The sequence below is a fragment of the Triturus cristatus genome, chromosome 8, assembly GCF_964204655.1.
Source record: "Triturus cristatus chromosome 8, aTriCri1.1, whole genome shotgun sequence".
Taxonomy (NCBI): Eukaryota; Metazoa; Chordata; class Amphibia; order Caudata; family Salamandridae; genus Triturus; species Triturus cristatus.
The window spans coordinates 47751910-47764999 of record NC_140591.1 but is presented as its reverse complement, the minus strand read 5'-3'; the positions used below and the strand labels follow the sequence as shown (position 1 = coordinate 47764999).

At 52.6% G+C, this 13090-nt stretch overlaps 3 non-coding genes across 3 annotated transcripts; 2 read left to right on the top strand and 1 right to left on the bottom strand.

Moving 5' to 3' along the window:
• Positions 1 to 1649: 1649 nt before the first annotated feature.
• Positions 1650 to 1722, bottom strand: TRNAR-ACG (transfer RNA arginine (anticodon ACG)). The gene has a single exon. It is a non-coding gene; the product is annotated as a tRNA-Arg (tRNA).
• Positions 1723 to 2489: 767 nt separating this feature from the next.
• On the top strand, positions 2490 to 2562 carry TRNAR-ACG (transfer RNA arginine (anticodon ACG)). Its single transcript has one exon. It is a non-coding gene; the product is annotated as a tRNA-Arg (tRNA).
• A 1199-nt stretch (positions 2563 to 3761) lies between these two features.
• TRNAR-ACG (transfer RNA arginine (anticodon ACG)) lies at positions 3762 to 3834 on the top strand. The gene has a single exon. It is a non-coding gene; the product is annotated as a tRNA-Arg (tRNA).
• The last annotated feature ends 9256 nt before the right edge of the window (positions 3835 to 13090 follow it).

Below are 13090 nucleotides of genomic sequence, written 5' to 3'. Positions count from 1 at the left end.
TATGCTTTGAACTAGCATAATAGGAGCCTCCGGTCTTGCCATAAAATGTAGATTTTCCTAATAAGTTATGACGGAAAGTCTTAATTTTATTAAAGACACGGAGGCGAGTATTATCCCTCCACAACAGCTCTAATTTGTTCTGTTTTTTCCCCCCCTTAGGTACTCCAGCGTTACCACCGCCTTCCTCATGAGCCTGGTCCTATCTCACCGGAGTTCTCGACGTCCTCGTCCATCTGTCTGCCTTCTTGGTTTCCTCAGGATGTTTCCTCCATGGTGTTTGTGACTCAAGAACTCTTTACCTGGATATTGACTGTTTACTTACTGTTATTTTTGGTTCCTTTGTTTTCGACTTCTTCATGATTCGCACAAGAAAAGAGGACTGCTTGCGGTCGGATATGCCCATATATGGTTGGCCTGCCCTGATTGGTTTGTTTTTTGGTATTGTTCTCCCCATTGGCCAGTAGTTCTTTCCTACAGCCTTCTGGGGAGTGTAGTTTTTCGCTTATCTTGCTGCTATTCTAATAAATGCAAGAAAAGTTAGCATAATACTCGCTGTGGTGTTACACTTCAGGAAGGAAGGGACAACATTACACTCGCCTCCGTGTCTTTAATAAAATTAAGACTTTCCGTCATAACTTATTAGGAAAATCTACATTTTTTGTACATAACGTGATACATCGCAACTGGAAAGAACGACTGTTTCGCAGACACAATAACATTGGGGCATATCAACAACAACCGGCGATAATTATCGCTCAGCGCTCTTAGCGTGAGGATAATTATCGCCGGCTAGCGTGAATTTTTATCGCTGAGATAGCGTGCTATTAGCAACGCTTATCTCAAAAGCGATAAAAATCTACACGCTAACAGGCTAACGTGAGATTATCACTGGAAACCCAGCGATAATCACACGTTACCTTGTTGATAGGGACAGGCAAACTTAGCCATGATATCCTCCTTCCATAGGATATCATGGCTAAGTCTGAAAATTAGCAGACGTAAAAAAGCAGCGTTAACCGCGGTTAGCGCTGCTTTTTTTGTCTCTAACAGGGTTAGCGACATTCTTGATAATAGGAGAAATGTCGCTTAGCGACATTTTTCCTATTATTTTACTCTGGAACGCCCCCTTTGCATCTCATTAGAGATGCAAGGGGAAGCGTAGAGTAAAAGGGTGCTAACATGCAAATTTGCGTGTTAGCACCCTGTTGTTGATAGGGCGCTAGTTTTATCTCTGCTTTTTTGGCTTTTAAAGCCAAAAAGCAGAGATAAAGCCCTTGTTGATATGCCCCATTGTTATTTATTTTTCTAGAATGGTGGCCGTGCGCGAGTGTCTCCGATGCCACGTTATTTTGGCAAATGTAAATGAAATACGTCACTAGCAACTGTATCCTTGGCTAGTCGACAGTTATCTGTATTGAACAAAACAGACCTCTAGGGAAACTCTCACATTTAAGTAAAAATATTGACGTTTCATTCTAAATACGTATTTTCGTTACGTCAAGCTCTTTGTGAAACACAATTTTGAGATTAGTGCACTATAATATCGAACAGGACTGTACGTTATGGTCTGACCGACGGGATTAATATTCTTATGTTTATACATCAGCGCAATATTATTAATATTTAGTGAATAAATTGCCTATAACACTCGAGCCAGCCAGGAGTCGAACCTGGAATCTTCTGCTCCGTAGGCAGACGCGTTATCCATTGCGCCACTGGCCCGCTGCTGCACTCTGACGTCACAAGGACTATAAGCACAGCCATGGGAGACACAAGAGGCACGTCATCAGTTTCATCCAGAGGGCGGGCTCGTGCCACACGTCATACATTACCCCACTGGCCCGTGCTTCCCGAAGCCTTCTGAAGGAAAGCACGGAGAAGGGTTGTGTGCTAGATGTGGACAAATGTATCTGTGTACGGTCAGTAGAACTTCAGCGCAGTTAGAGAGAAAAGGGAGATGAAAGGATTGTGGAAACACCTGCTCATTGATCCTAGAGGGCTGGCGAGATCCCGCGGGGTTGGTTCCCCCTCAGACTTGCAGGGGCCAAACGTGTTTCCTGCTGGTTGAATGACAATAAACGGCGGCGGCATCTTTCACTCGGTATCAGTTTGTCTCCTCGTTCTGCTACTTTTAGAAACGTACAATGTCCACATCTGGTGACAATCATTATTATGTGAGACCGCGAGGACGTTCGTATAATAAAGTGGCCATAAAATCCTTTAAGCTGTAACCCTCTTGATAAGGACGAGCATTCTCCCCACGAGTGCAGGCAGCTGGAGTTTATAGGGGTAAACGCTCCCTGGACCCCTGGAGGCGCGTGCTGTGAACTCCCCCCGCTCTCTCATTCAATTTCTGGCTTTTTTTAAGTGTTCGATTTTTGAATTTGGGACTCTGCTGTACAAGCCCCAGCGATGAGACTGATGCGGTGACTCTTGTGTCTCCCATGGCTGTGCTCTGACAGACCCTCGTGACGTCAGCATTCAGCAGCGGGCCAGTGGCGCAATGGATAACGCGTCTGCCTACGGAGCAGAAGATTCCAGGTTCGACTCCTGGCTGGCTCGGCAGCTACTTTTAGAATTTACATTCATTTAAATACTCATGTTGTTTTACGAATGCATAAGTAAAAAAAATACTTTGTGAACCAGGTGTTGTTTGAAATTACATCTAAATGAACAAAACAATTATATGCAGAAATGAAATAGTAGAATTTTGCAGTGGTCTCAGCATGTGTATGTGTGTCATTTGAACCTAGAAAGAATCCTAAATATATTAATGGAAACTTACATTTTCTTTGGATGCTCAGTATTTTCATGGTATAATTAACGCAAATAGGATAAAAAGCTCAATATGTGCCAAATGATTGATACATTTGTTCTATTTTACATATATACAGATGCATCTGGAGAACATCAAATCTGTATAATGCCCTGGTTATGGGGGTGAGGCTGTGTTACCAAAGCTTCAATTATTTACCAGTGATCTCTATTACCCCAAGTCTTACCTTCCGCACCACACTCTTCTTTAAAAGACCTTTTGCTTGTTAATGAGGCTTTGATGGTTTTCAACCCTGCTTAGAGCCCCTGCAGCTCCACTCTGCCTTTTGCTTGAAGAAACAGCCCCCCCCCCCAATTTTTTTCTTAGCGCCCCCCGAAATTTGACTCTAGTTGCGCCTCTGTCCAGCACCATGAGACCCTCACGGGTGAGTAGCGCGCTTATAATTTCCCTGTTTGATTGAAGCCAATAGTCGTGGTAGTTGTAAGTTGTAGGTGTAATGTTAGTTGTTCTATATCTAAATGCAATGACAGAAGCAGCAAGATACCAGTCCGGCAGCACACTCTGCTAAGCACGGAGCCATGGGTTTGTGTATAGCATATAGTAGTTTGTCCGTAGTTCTAAAGTAGTACTGCAAAATGTTACATATTGTTATATATAACGGCAAGAATTGCAAGATGTCAGGCTCCAGCGGCATTTCTGCCGTTTCCCACGAGGGCAGCAGTCACCTCTGCATTGTAGTAGAGTGAGCAGAGCTCTTAAGCTCCACAAACCTATAGGCTGGCTTCAGGGCTGTGATATTGTACTGAGCTCCTCGAACTGTGTGTTTTCTATTGTTAAAGAGGAATGTCTAGAGTACATCGCCACACTCTTACTGCCACACGAGCTTGTATTCCCTCTGCACGAGCCCGCCCTCGAGATGAAACTGATGAGGCGACTCCTGTCTGTCCTATTTTAGACCCTTGTTGTGACGTCAGCCTTCAGCAGCGGGCCAGTGGCGCAATGGATAACGCGTCTGCCTACGGAGCAGAAGATTCCAGGTTCGACTCCTGGCTGGCTCGACCAGTGGAATCCTTTTAATTACACTTTTCCCTACGTCTAAAAGTCTGCACCTAAATCTAGAAAGAGCGCGATTTTACTCCAGTCCAGCCTCGAAGCTGTAAGTATATATCAAATGTATCTTTTATGGTAAAACTAATTGTTACACAAAGAAGTCGTCATTGTCATCTAACGCTAGGTCACTTAAAATGTGATAAAAGTTTCATGGACCAGAGACAGTTCGGTCTCGTGGCAGCGGTTAATGGTGGAATAATTAAGTGGACTGTCACAGGATCCTCAACACCTCTGGAACAGCAGCTGAGGCGTGTACAGACACACTTGATTTGCTTGTTTGGTAAACAGTAGAGGAAATGGAAAGCAAAATACTCCGGTGTCCCATAAATTGTGGGTCTAGATGCGGGTGTGGCAGCAGACAGGGAGGGAAGTGTCACAGTCAGTTTGTAACAACACTAGGGGATTGGGCTGCTGTTTGCAGCTCACACACACATCCCACTGTGATAAAAAGACATCTCCTGGTAATGGCGGTGTTTGCCTGCCAGCAGCACAGATGGGAGGAGGGTTGTGTTGCTGTAGGGAGGGATGTGTTGCTGTAGGGAGGGATGTGTTGCTGTAGGGAGGGATGCGTTGCTGTAGGGAGGGATGCGTTGCTGTAGGGAGGGATGCGTTGCTGTAGGGAGGGATGTGTTGCTGTAGAGAGGGATGCGTTGCTGTAGGGAGGGATGTGTTGCTGTAGGGAGGGATGCGTTGCTGTAGGGAGGGATGTGTTGCTGTAGGGAGGGTTGTGTTGCTGTAGGGAGGGATGTGTTGCTGTAGAGAGGGATGTGTTACTGTAGGGAGGGATGTGTTGCTGTAGAGAGGGATGTGTTGCTGTAGGGAGGGTTGTGTTGCTGTAGAGAGGGATGTGTTGCTGTAGGGAGGGATGTGTTGCTGTAGGGAGGGATGCGTTGCTGTAGGGAGGGATGTGTTGCTGTAGGGAGGGTTGTGTTGTTGTAGGGAGGGATGTGTTGCTGTAGAGAGGGATGTGTTACTGTAGGGAGGGATGTGTTGCTGTAGAGAGGGATGTGTTGCTGTAGGGAGGGTTGTGTTGCTGTAGAGAGGGATGTGTTGCTGTAGGGAGGGATGCGTTGCTGTAGGGAGGGATGCGTTGCTGTAGGGAGGGATGCGTTGCTGTAGGGAGGGATGTGTTGCTGTAGGGAGGGATGTGTTGCTGTAGGGAGGGATGCGTTGCTGTAGGGAGGGATGCGTTGCTGTAGGGAGGGATGTGTTGCTGTAGAGAGGGATGCGTTGCTGTAGGGAGGGATGTGTTGCTGTAGGGAGGGTTGTGTTGTTGTAGGGAGGGATGTGTTGCTGTAGAGAGGGATGCGTTGCTGTAGGGAGGGATGTGTTGCTGTCGGGAGGGATGCGTTGCTGTAGGGAGGGTTGTGTTGCTGTAGGGAGGGATGTGTTGCTGTAGAGAGGGTTGCGTTGCTGTAGGGAGGGATGTGTTGCTGTCGGGAGGGATGCGTTGCTGTAGGGAGGGATGCGTTGCTGTAGGGAGGGATGTGTTGCTGTAGGGAGGGTTGTGTTGCTGTAGAGAGGGTTGCGTTGCTGTAGGGAGGGTTGTGTTGCTGTAGGGAGGGATGCGTTGCTGTAGGGAGGGATGTGTTGCTGTAGGGAGGGATGCGTTGCTGTAGGGAGGGATGCGTTGCTGTAGGGAGGGATGTGTTGCTGTAGAGAGGGATGCGTTGCTGTAGGGAGGGATGTGTTGCTGTAGGGAGGGATGCGTTGCTGTAGGGAGGGATGCGTTGCTGTAGGGAGGGTTGCGTTGCTGTAGGGAGGGATGCGTTGCTGTAGAGAGGGATGCGTTGCTGTAGGGAGGGATGCGTTGCTGTATTGTAGTCCCAGCCCTTTGCCTCCTTTCCATCATCATCTTTAGAGTGCAGTTGTGTGTTTGAGCTTTGAGATCGGTATGGGATGCCCGGGACTTTGCTATTCTATATGCATTTCAAGTAGAGGCCCAACTGGAGCCAAATTTCGGGGTGGGGGCTACTAAAAATTTCGGGGGGGGGGGGGGGGGGCTGATTCTTCCAGCAATATGCAGAGTGGAGATTCAGGGGCTCTAAGAAGGTGTGAAAACACAACAAAGCCTCGTTAGCAAGTAAACGGTCTTTTAAAGACCTGTGAAGTACTTCGGGTGCAGCTGTGTGTGTGCCGGGAAGCTGTCTCAGCCGGGCTGACACACACGCCGGGGGGGGGGGGGGGGGGGGGCTGAAGCCTTTGCGCCCAATGGGCGTTGTGCGCCTGATTTCAAGTACCTCAATATGTTATGTTGTTGAATGAATTCTAAAGCTTACAGCTCCAGCCACGGCCGCTGCAGGTGAGAGCAGTGGGGCCGGCTGTGGGGGATTTCGAGAGACGACCACAAAGGAAAATTAAATAAATAATTAATTTTCCCTCGTGGTCTTCTCTTGAAATCCCCCCCCCCCAAGCAGGCCCCACCTCTCCACCCCTCACATCTGCAGCGACCGCGGCTGCACAGCTGCCTCGAAGGGGCTTCCCGGCACAAATCACGGAAATGCTGCCGACCGTGGCCCACGGTCGGCGCCCTAGTGCCACCGGGGCACCGGTCACCCCTCCCAAAGGGAGAGGGCGGGGACGCCGACCGGTGTTTCCCTCCTCGTGCCGGCCAGAAGTGATGCGCAAGCGCGTCACTTCCTGGCCCCTGTGGGGAAGGGGAGGCTATTTAGCCTTCCCCCACCCTCCTGGCGACCTCTTTGTCGCCCACCACGCCACATCGCCAGATCGGTCGTCGTCTCGTCGTCGTGTCCCCAGATTAACGGTGAGTCTTGCTGCACCCACTCCCCCCCGGCCCTGTCCCTGGGCAGTACCAGGTCGACGGGGCCCTGTGTCTCGGATGGCCACGGGCGGAGGGGGCGCAAGATTAGGGCGAGGGTGGCGACTTTAGAGGGTGGTGACGCCGTCCGCCGGCGGCACTGATCGGGGTAGCAAGGGCCATAGCCCCGATTGGTAGAGCACCTGATGGCGCCCGAAAAGTTGCGGGATCGATGCCCGCACTCCCTGATCGGCAATCTGGTAATCCCCTGGGTGAGATTGGCTTCGAAGCCGCCCACCCATCCTGCGATCCCCGGCTAGTCATTTAATCTCCCCGCGCCGCGTGATCCTGGGCAATTGATCGCGCCCCCCCCCTCCCCCGGGCCTCGAGTTGGGTCGGGGTGGGGTGGTTGACGCGGGGGAAATATCAAGTCTCGTCGCTGGCTTTGAAGCCGCCCACCCATCCTGCGATCCCCGGCTAGTCATTTAATCTCCCCGCGCCGCGTGATCCTGGGCAATTGATCGTCCCCCCCGTGCCTCGAGTTGGGTCGGGTGGGTTTGATGACGCGGGGGAAATATCAAGTCTCGGCGCACAACAGCCAGGGAATCTGGGCCAATCACTTAACCAACCTCCCTGGGCTTTCGATAACGTAACTGGGGCAAAGTAAAGCACTCCTATACCTTCAGGTCAATATATTTGCGCAAATGTAACATCACTGGCTTGCTACGCGGGAGGTTATGGAAAAAGGCCCGCACTCTCATTAGCAAATGGGCATGGTTTGATGATATCGGGCAATCACACGATGTGTTCAGGGGCAAGTCTTTTAAACCCCCCACCTGCGCCTCGAGTCGGGTCCGGGTGGGGCTTCAAGGAGGTGGTCCGTTGGCCGCGGTGCTGCCGATGCAGGCGGCGAGCCTCGTGGTGGCGGCTCCATCCGGCGCTCCTGGGCTAATGATTTAATTATTCCCCTGTGCGTCAAGTGGGTCCGGGTGGGGCCTTGAGGATGGGGTCCGTCGGCTGCGCTGCTGCGGATGCAGGCTGCGAGCCTCGTGGTGGAGTCTCCTTTCTGTGACCGTGGGCAAATAATTTAATTTAATTCCCTGCATGTCTTGTTGGTGGCGGCACCATCCTGTGTTACTGAGATAATGATTCACTCTATCGCTGTGCGTCGAGTGGGCACGGATGGGGCCTTGAGGATATGGTCCGTCGGCTGCGCTGCTGCCGATGCAGGCTGCGGGCCGCGGGGTGGCGTTGCCATCCTGCGGTCCTAGGCAAATAATTTAATTTAATTCCCTGCGCTCCTTGTTGGGTCCGGGTGGGGCCTTGAGTATGGGGTTCGTCGACTGTGCTGCCACCAAAGGTCAGGATAGCAGGCTGCGAACTTCGTGGTCGCGTCACCATTTAATTCGGCCCGCCCCTGGTACAGCGCGGGTACAATGTGCGCTGCTCCCTTTCTTGCATGTTCACTTCAGGGCAGTTATGAATAAGGGTGGCTTGCTTCCGTAGCGGTCGTTTTGGTCTGGGGGACCACGGTTCAAGGCTGGGCTGTGGCGTAATGGTCTCAGCGGCGGCGCAACATAAAATTTGCCGCCTAAGGGCGAGAACACGGGCTGCGGGCCTCAAGGTCGTGTCACCAGTGTGGTCCGGTGGCGGCGCGGCTGCGGGGGGAGAATGGTAAACCCCCCCCCCCCCCCCTGGGCATGTGTGTTCCTTGTCTCACAATGGTTTGTTGTTACAGCACCGTCTCGACAGATTACAGTTGGACGCGGTTAACTGAGGGACCAGCCAACGACAACCGGACGTCCATTGCAATTCCCCTTGTTTAGTGTGTAAGTACGGGCTAGTCGGGGGGGGTCGGGTCTGCGTCCGTTGTCCAAGGAGCAGGGCGTCGAGTGCCTCAGGGGAGGAGTATAGCGCTAAATTATGTCTTTTCCCTCCCTACAGACCGGAAGCGTGCACGCCTCAAATAAGATGGACAGTCAAGGATCCCCTCCGCTGTTTACTACCGGGCCCCAAGTCGAGGAGACACAGGCAGGCACCTCGGAGGACGCTCGTATTGCCGCCTTTCTACATTTGGCCAAGACCAAGGGTTTGGCTTGGGCCACCGAACTATTGAGAGCCAACTACCCCGCTGACTCTGGTATCGCCAGTGAAGTCCCGCTCGCCGACCGGGAGCACGGCGAAGACGCGGACCCCTCACGGTCACAGAGGATTCGCCGCCCCACAGTTAAGGATTTTCCGGCTGAACAACCGCCGGCGAGGAGCAGAGCCGCTGCTCCCCCCAGGGCCGCACTTGCCCTCCAGGCGCCCCTCCCCTTGTGCACTGGGCCGTCTCCTACACCTCCAAGCTGCCCTAACCAGGTGGCATTTGCAACATCTGATGACCTCGGTAAGCTCTCGGACACCTTGAAAAGCTTTATGGCAGAGGTCAGAACGGGCCTAATGCTGATCAGGTCGCCCACTGGGGCCTGGCCTGCCGCCCCTGCCTTACCTAGCGTGGCCCTGGGGCTGGGGGCCTTCACACAAGTTTGGGGGGAAGGGGGCAGCCAGTCCAGCGCCACCGGGTCGACCGGGGTGGGCAGACTGGTGGCGGCCGGTCTTTCGCCTGCGGGAGGGCAGCCTGCTGCAGTAGTGGCCCCCCCTCCGCCGTCCACCCCCGCAACGAATGTAGCGTCAGACGCAGTGGCAAGCACACTAAACCTACCGACGGGGGTCCCCCCGGCGGCGCCGACTCTGGCTCTGGTGCCCAAGCCGCTGGTTACCACCGCTCCACTTGTATCCGGCCGCTGCTCCTTAGCTTGGCAGGTTCCCTTGGTGGCCAAGGAGGGCATATGGCGTAGGGAGTTCATCGATATATTCACCCTGTTCATGCATGGGGCAGAGGGGTTAGATACCAGAAGGATGGGCACCAAGGAGGAGGACAGGAAGGTGCGCTTTCAATCTTGGCCTGAGAAAAACATTGTCACTTGGGGCCAGGCCTTCGCCATAATGGCAGCAGTTATAATGGAGAAATTCCCTGATGAAGGGCCAGGGCTATTCCATTACGCAAGCGTCATCACAGAGGAGGCTGCCAAGGGTGGGGGCATGGGGTGGTACCGATACGATTGCGACTTCCGAAAGAAGAGGGCTATTTGTCCAGAACTAGAGTGGGACCAGCTGGAGGTCAGGCTATGGGTGATGCATATGGGTAAGCACACGGTAGAAGCGGCAACAAAAACAAGCACTACGAACAGTGAGAAGAGCAAGGAGACTAAGCAGGAAGGGAGGGCGCAGAATAAGAAACCCTTTCGAGGCGGCCGAGGGGGGGGCCGCAAGCTGGGCTTTAGAGCACAGTCCAACGGCACCTGTAGGCTGTTCAACGCAGGGTCATGCTCCTGGGGCAAGGCGTGCCGGTTCACCCACAATTGCAGCAAGTGCGGGGCCCCCTATGCCGCGACCTCATGCTCCAAGTGCGACAGCCCGGGCCGGCCCACTTCCAGCAAGTAGCCGGTGGCGGGCTCAGGCCCCACCACCGCCCCGCCCCCCTGCCCCTGCCCGCTGGCCCTTGGCAGGCGTAACAGACAGCGTGCTTGTCCTTGCCCCGCACGACCGAATGAAAGGCCCATCTCCCATTAGCATAACCAACCTTCTTTCCGCCCTCCGTGGATACCACAACAGCAGAGAAGGGACCCTCATTGCGGAAGGCTTTGTAGAAGGTTTCTGCATCCCATACCAGGGCCCCCTCGTGAGCAGGGATGCGGAGAACCTCAAATCTGCTAGGGACCACCCAGAGATAGTTCAGTCCAAGATAGCAAAGGAGGTTGCCTTGGGTAGGGTGGCGGGCCCGTTTGCCAGCCCCCCCCGCCGCATTTTGTAATCTCCCCCCTGGGGGTGGTGCCGAAAAAGGAGCCTGGAGGGTTTCGGCTGATACACAATTTGTCGCACCCAGAGGGGGACTCAGTGAACTTTTGGCTAGATGAGGGGAGGTGCTCAGTGTCCTACTGTTCCCAAGACCTAGCTGTTGACATGATCAGGAGGGCAGGTAAGGGAGCTTGGTTGGCAAAGTCAGACATAGAGTCGGCATTCAGACTGCTGCCAGTACACCCAGATAGCCAACACCTTTGGGGCTTCAGGTGGGAGGACAAGGTTTTCTACGACAGATGTATGCCCATGGGTTGCTCAGTGTCATGCGCGTACTTTGAGGCGTTCAGCTCTTTTCTCCAGTAGGCCCTAACGAGCAGGCATGGGGTAGAGGGAGTGACCCACTACCTGGACGATTTCCTGTTTATCGGGGGAGCTGGCACGCAGGAGTGCGCAAGGGCACTGCAGTGTTTCCAGGATTTGGCAAGTCACTTGGGTGTGCCTTTACCTCCGGGCAAGACTCAGGGCCCGATTCACAGAACTAACTTAAGACAAAATCCTAAACTTACTACCATTTTCGTATTCACAGAAGGCACTTACTCATTTTGGTATTCACAGAAGACACCTACTCACTTCGGTATTCACAGAAGTTAGGAGTCCTAACTTTAGGACTCCTAAATGCCTTCTGTGAATACCGAAAGTCTTAAAATTAGGATTTTTCTCAGTTTAGGAGTCCTAAAGTTAGGACTCCTAACTTTACAACTACTAAACTGAGAAAAATCTTAATTTTAAGGCTTTCGGTATTCACAGAAGGCATTTAGGAGTCCTAAAGTTAGGAGTCCTAACTTTACTACTACTAAATTGAGAAAAATCCTTATTTTAAGACTTTCGGTATTCACAGAAGGTATTTAGGAGTCCTAAAGTTAGGAGTCCTAACTATACTACTACTAAACTGAGAAAAATCCTATTATTAAGGCTTTCGGTATTCACAGAAGGCATTTAGGAGTCCTAAAGTTAGGAGTCCTAAACTTAAATAAAAAAGAAGCATCACTGGGTCAAGCTCGGTTCAGGGTTGAAACAGGACCTGGCTGTATGGGAAGATTTCCTTTCCCGTTTCAATGGAGCAGTGATATGGAAGCAACCGTGGGTGGACAGTTAGGAGCTGTGTTTATTCACGGATGCCTCTGGTAGGGAGGGCTTCGGGGCAATCCTGGGCGAGGACTGGTGTGCTCAGGAATTGCCCAACGTCTGGCGCAAGCGCATGATCACAAAAAACATCACGGTACTTGAGCTCTTCCCCATCGTAGTTGCTCTGCACCTCTGGCCCGTGGAGTTGTCGGACAGAAAGGTCCTATTCTGGTCTGACAACGTGCCGGTCGTTCAGGCTATCAACGGTCAGACAGCCAGGTGCCGGCTGGTACTATGCTTGTTGAGGGAATTGGTTAGGGCTTGCCTGCGCGCCAATGTTGAGTTCAGGGCCAGGCACATTGAAGGCGTGAAAAATGTGGCAGCTGATGCTCTTTCTCGCTTACAGTGGCTCCGCTTCAGGGAGGCCTGGCCGCGGGCGAGAGCTCAGATGACCCCATTTCCGGAACACCTATGGAGAATCCTGCAGTGGGACAGCAGCTGAAAGCGATGGGAGAGAGAGCCTTGGCCCCAGGTACCAGGAAACGTTATGGTACACACTTGGCAACCTTTAGGGCGGTGTCCCTGGCGCTGGGTACTTCAGGGGCAACAATGGAGATCAAAGTCAGAGCATTTGTCGTATGGGCAAGGGGGCACGGGAAAAGCCACTCCTGGGTGGGTAGCCATTTAGCGGCGGTGAGCCACGATACCAGGTTGTCTGGTGGGGCGTACCCCACTAATTCCTTTGCCACCCGGGCCGCCATGAAGGGTTGGGCCAGGGATGAACCCAGGGTGCCGGACAACCGAGCACCCATTGACTTTGACATCCTGAAGGGCTTGCTGGGCGCACTCGAGGCGGTCACCTATTCATCGTATGAGGCCACGCTGTTCTCTGTTGCCTTTTGCCTAGCATTTTTCGGAGCATTCCGCTTTAGTGAGCTAGTGGCCAGGTCAAAGTATGACAGCTCGGGGGATGCCCTAGCTATATCAGATGTGTCAGTCACTGACTCCCTGTCCATCCACCTACGGAAGTCTAAGACTGATCAGGCAGGGCGGGGGATTGAGGTGGTTCTCCAGCCCCTCGGCGACCCTAGATTTTGCCCAGTACATTGGGTAAAGGTGTTTCTGGGGTGCCGCCCCCCCGCCCCGGGTACTTACTGTTACACAGGGACCAAACCCCGGTGACCAGATACCAGTTTGAGCGTATGATCAGGGCCAGCTTGTCCAGAGCGGGGCTGGACCAGCCTCAGAAGAGGTACTCGAGCCACTCTTTTAGGATTGGCGCGGCCACGGCGGCCCACCTAGATGGTTTAGCGCCCGCCAAGGTGAAGAAAGTAGGGCGTTGGGAGTCGGATTGTTACAAACGTTATGTGCGCCCTTGATGTTGGTTTTGCAGTGATTTGTGGTGAAATTGTTATTAGTTGAAAAATCTACTGTGATTAAAGAACCCTGAGTGTGCACCATGTCTTCTGTTTTATTAG